Here is a 5,773-nt window from a genome sequence, read left to right on the forward strand (position 1 = left end):
GAGAAGTTCCCACTTTTTATATCTGCCGTACCCTTTTCCGGCTGTACATGACCATTTTTCAGTGAATGTGCTTCTCTTTCCTCAAACAAAAGTCTATTTCAATCCTGGTGAAATGTTGTCCCTTTGCCACCCTTTTTCTACTTATGAATTTGTCTGTAGGCCATTCCCAAAGTGGGAATATTAAAATGTTCTTATCTACAGTAAAATTGTAAATGGGCTGATATAATAATGTCATGCTCATACTGTGCCCGCACAACATTGGGAGAACTGCTGCTTTTTCTTTCCTCATCCTTACTATAGTCATTTTCCTCGACTTTTGTAGTTTGAAATAGTTTGTCACTCTCTTGTGAACTGCTTTTTCCGGGGTGCCTTGATAGTCGAAGCAGACTTTGTGCTGTTGAGGCTAGAGAGGTGAGCAGAGTAAACCTGATTCCCCATTTGGGCTTCTCTGTTGACATCCACCCCTTGGAGCTCTCATGACCTTATGCAGTTGCGAGTTGCGAGCGCCGTAAAACCTTACTAAAACTAATAATTTTTTTCCTTTCCAGAGCACTGGTGATCAGGGGAACTGTCCCTACTCCTGCACCCCTTCTGTCTCCTGCAGTGTGCCGGCTCGGGGTCACTCGTGCGGACCCTATGGGTATCAAGTGTGCTGTAGAATCCGCAGGGATACATACGCCCTGCCTGTGAGTAACTCAGGGACTAATAATGATCATCCAAGACCGATGCACTGTCATGGGGGCCGCTCTTGGAGCCCCCCTCTCCCCCTGTTTGTTTGGGTTTTTTTTGTTTTTTGGGGGGAAAGTGTTTTGCAGCTCTTGCAACTACTGCATAAGGTCATTTTTATGAGTGCGCGGGACACATCAGACATGTTCAGTTTGGTAGGAAGTTTTGAATTTTGCCCGGGTGGCGACCGAAGCCTACTTGTACTCTTACCGATTTTAGTACCACCAAGTGATCTTTAACGTTCACAACTTGCATACGGGACCTCCGGGATTTTTCGTCCTTTTTCCGAGAAGGCTATGTGTTAGATCTTACCTACCCTAAGACCAGGGGTGTGGCTGAAAGACAGCAATAAGAAGGAGCCATGGAGCAACAGTAGAAAGGCTGCACAAAGACTCAGAAGCCCAGAGAAGGGGACAAAGGGGAGGGGGGGCAGAAAGTGGAGACGAAAGAAGACGACAGAACATGATTAGAGAGGGGGAAAGGAGGTGAAAGGAGAAAATTCTAGAGCAGAAAATAATATTTTCCGACGCTGTCAGGTTTTCAACCCAGGACCTAACGACTGAGAGGCGAACGCCATAACCTCTAGACCACGTCGAGAGCTCCCAGGCCAGGACACTCTGAGGACACTGTCATGGCAGCCGCTCATTGCGCTCCTGTAAAAAAAAACTTCGCGGCGTTGATGTACACAATGCCCTGTAATTAATATAAAAGGGCAATACACCTTAAGTCTCGATATTATGAAATGCGTCATCAACCTTCCCTTCCTTGACTTTCATTTGTGTCACGACGCAGGCGCTCGTCAATTTTGGGGCATGTAAAGTTATTGGTATCATTGGAGAGCTTGTCTATTTGTCTTGCTTTCGGTGAAAAAAACCCAATTCTCTTGAATAGAAGTCAAGATATTTGCGATTGAAGGAGGTGGGGGTCGTCTGGTTTCAGAGGTAACATTAAGGAGAAAATGGTTGACGAGCGCCTGAGTCACTAAGACACCTCACAAGCGGTTTCAAATAGTGTCAAATTGTGCGCTTCATGGTGAATCAGAATTACGTTAGGGTGTCTTGGGTATTACTGTATAATGGAAATCTATTGAGTATATCAAGAGACGCTTTAACTTCAACGCTTGCCACGCAGGAGGTCAGGCCGGTAAAAGTTAACGTGAGTCGTCCATTCGAAACTTACTTACCCGCGACTGGGGTCTCTTCTGTCAGTTGGGTCACATTTGAGTTTCATTCTCATGTGGGGAGGTTTTGTTTTGTTTCGTCTCTTTTTTATTTGTTTTGGGGTTTTGATTGTTTTTAGTGGGGGGGGGGGGGGGGGGTTCCTTGTTCGTTTGTTGTTGCTTTTTTTTTTTTTGCTTTGATGTGATTGTGTAGGGCGGTTGTTGTTTTGTAATCAAGTATCTTCGTCTGGCTGTTGGGACGTGGTTCCCTCTCAACCTGGGCTGGCCTTGGTAGGCACGGTCGAAGCAGCCCGCCTCGTAAATGATCTAAATAGTGCCGATGTGGGCATAAAACATCTGCAGTTTCAAATGCATTTCTTTTTACCAATAAGTCTTACATCTTTTTGTTAACTTGCTTCGTTTATTGTTGTTGTTTGTTTATTGTCTTGTTGTTGTTTTTTTACAGGCTTCTGTGGACGCCATTGAGCGTGTGCCTTGAGCTGTGGTCCTCTGTGAATAACAAGACAACGTTCGTGTATTGCAGAAGACTGCTGCACCATCTCCCATTATTATCTAATACATGTAATTACTCTAGATCTATAACAGTGTACTCGTCATAACCTCATTTAGCTTCCCGAGTTCTTCGTGTCTTTTTTGAGTGTGAGTGTGTTCGTAATTGAAAAACTGCCAAGCCAATTTCAATACAGGAAAGTTGCAGATGTTTTCGTTGGTGGCTTGGTTTTAACGGAGGAAGAACGCCAAAAAAAGTTGTGGGTTTCGAAACAATTTATTTTGTAGCGGCATCTGTTGTGGAGTGGTTAGATCTAGACGCTTCGTCGTCACAAGCTGAAGATCTGAGTTCGATTCTCACTCAGAGTGAATTGTTATCGATTATCTCGTTCTTTCTGCGGCGACGTTGTATACCCCTCAGACAAGGTTAGCTCTGAAAAACAGGGTCGGGGCCTGTCTCCTAAATGATATTATATTTTGTCCATGGAGACGTTGCACACACTACATTTAAATAAAGAAACAGCATGTTTGTTTGTTTTTTAGCTGTTATAGAGATTCAGTTCGTAGCTTTGTCTAAAAGACAACGACTGACAGATGCATTTAAGACGGTGTTTGCATTACAACAGTTAAGAAGCAGAGAAGAACGTTGAAAGAGAAATGAAAATAATGTGTGAAGGATGAGGCTGCCTGATTATGTGAAAAAGTACAGATATGACACACACATTGGCAATCAGGGTTTGTCATTCATTTCTCCGCTCGATTGCTCTCAAAAGGTCTTTCCACGTCACATCATTCATCTGTTCAGGTTTTCCAAGTCGGTTGTTCTGTGTCTACCCCTGCCTGATTTGCCTTCTATTTAACTAATGAGTGAAAGATGCCCAAGATCTTTGTATCAGTTCAACTGTCCAAGACACTGCATTTTGATAGATACCCTTAATCTACCTGACAGGTGACAGGTAGGGTTGACGAGTGCTCCTGAATTATCTAAATTGTGTTGATGGGATAGTAAGATATCGCCTATATTTTTTTTCACTTTTATGCCTTTGTGAATAGGTAACTAACCCATATCATTATGACGTTTCTGACTATTAACCCTTTAAACCTTCACCCCGAACCTATGGAATCAGTACATCTAAGACCCTGAGCACCGACCCCTAGATAAGGCCGCCGTGTGCCGAGGTGTGCGCTCGAATTCATCAGGTTACTAGATTTGTCTTTGATCCATATTGTAACTACTGAAGATGTTTGTATTTTGACTTCAATAAAGTGATTTCCATACTCTGACTGCTTTGCTTACTTGCGTTGTTTGTTCCATTCCTTTTTTGTTACATTTTCGGTTTTGTTTATTTATTTTTTGAGTCGTTGTTGTTGTTGTTGTTGTTGTTGTTGTTGTTGTTGTTGTTGCCGCGGTTGCCGCGGTTGCTGTTGCTGCTGTTGTTGTTGTTGTTGTTGTTGTTGTTGTTGTTTGGTTGTTATTGTTCAAACTTTGGAAATATACTCTTGATTGTTTTGCAGATGATGATCTGACGGGAACACCTGTAAAATAATATAATACTCTTCGAGCGTACCAGAAAATATGTTGAAAGGAGGTTGACTGGGGTCTGTTGTGTGGAGATTTGACTTCTCGCCGTTGCACGTAGACTTCTATTCCCGTGTGGACTCTGTTTTTGTAGAGTATCTCGGTCTTTCTACTTGAACGTAGTATCCTTCCCAGTTCAGTTTGGCCCCAACAGGAAGGGTACAACAATTACCACCTGGCAGTGCGAATGACTAAATCAGAAGGGTCTGAATCTTCTTGGAATCTCTGATATGATAGCCTATTATTTCCCCTTGCCCTGGCGCCAAGTTGGGAAACAAAGTCCTATACTTCCAAAACCACCTAATCTGTGTCTAGTAGTTCGGGCATATCCTACAACAGAAAAAAATCAGTAACTTTAATCTCGATTATTTGTGGATCAAATTTTACCAATTTTCACGCAACATGCAGAGGGAGGAGTCTTCAAATCTGCAAATAAATTTTAGAAAAAAGTTTCTTTGACATGAAGACCGCAGCCATATTGAGTTTTGTTGACATGTCTTATATAATTGATACCCCGGTTATTTTCAATGAAATTAGGATGTTATTTTGTATGCATGTTAGCAAACAGAAGCTCTACAAATTAGTCAGTTGAATTTTGCCTAAAGTGGTTAGAACATTTATCAATGATTTTTTTTTCTTGAGACAGTATTCAAGGTTGTAAAATAATAGTGGAAGCCCACATTCCAGACACCACCAACAAACATTTATTACACATATTGATTTTGAAAATTCAATGCATCATTTTTATAGTGTAACATCTTTTCTTCATTCTGTTAATATTTCATGACGATTGGGAGAAAAATGGTGGAGTTATTCAAAAAGTATAAAGCAAAACAGCATTTTGAGAAAATGGAGAACAAAAAAGAGTGACTGTATAAGGAAGTTGTGGTGACTAAAAGCCTGAAATATTACAAAAGAAGGCTTTGGGGGGGGGGGGGCTTCTTATGGGATGAAATAGTTGTAAGAGAGGCTGGGGACGCCAAAAATACCTACATCTCAAAGCCCATAATTTTGGCCCAAATCGGAACTTTCAGCTGCTGCCCCTTAGATTCTAGATCTAATTAATCAAAAATGAATAAACGCAAGAAATGACCAAGCAGTGCACTACAGGTTAGGTAATCCATACTCACAAAGTCAGTTGTATTTTTCTTGCATTAACTCCCTTGACTCAAGCTTTGCACTTCCCTCAACCAAAGAAGCTGGTGAAATGATAATAGGTTTAACGCCCCTATGCCTCTATTGGGTTATTTAAGAGGCGGAACCTAAAAGTTTAATGTCCATCTCCGAAAGGACCGAGCCTAGAGGGAATTTCGTGTAAAGTGCCTTTCCCAAGGACACAACGTCGGACCGAGCTGTAGCTCGAAGCCCCGAGCTCGCAATATCACGATTACCAGCCCCGTAGCCTTACCACTAGGCTAATGACGCCACCCAAGGCAAGGTTATAGCAACAAAGGAAGTTATGTCCGGGAAACAGAACGTGCTAATTTTTAGGATATTGAAGGTCTTCACCAGTAAATGATAGAAGAACTGTAACAGTAGAAACGTTCCAAGGCGGCTTCCCATTTTTAAAATGTTATTTATTTACTTTTTATAAAATCGTTATTTTATTTTTACATTTATGTAATGTATTTGTTTATTTATTCTTTAAATACATTTATGTATTTTATTTCATTTTTTTTTATTTCCTGGGGGGGGGGGGGGGGGTCCCCTTTTTCGGGTTTTTTTTGTTTGTTTGTTTGTTTGTTTTTTGGGGGGGAGGGGGGGGGGGGTAAGTGTTCTACTATGCTCGCAACTGCATA

General features: G+C 41.7%; 1 long non-coding RNA gene across 1 annotated transcript; it reads left to right on the forward strand.

Annotated features, from left to right (window-relative positions):
• Positions 1-513: 513 nt before the first annotated feature.
• LOC106011641 lies at positions 514-3,679 on the forward strand. The gene is made up of 2 exons (XR_001184793.2): positions 514-686; positions 2,352-3,679. It is a non-coding gene; the product is annotated as an uncharacterized LOC106011641 (long non-coding RNA).
• Positions 3,680-5,773: the final 2,094 nt, after the last annotated feature.

The sequence above is a fragment of the Aplysia californica genome, unplaced genomic scaffold (assembly GCF_000002075.1).
Source record: "Aplysia californica isolate F4 #8 unplaced genomic scaffold, AplCal3.0 scaffold00154, whole genome shotgun sequence".
Classification (NCBI taxonomy): Eukaryota; Metazoa; Mollusca; class Gastropoda; order Aplysiida; family Aplysiidae; genus Aplysia; species Aplysia californica.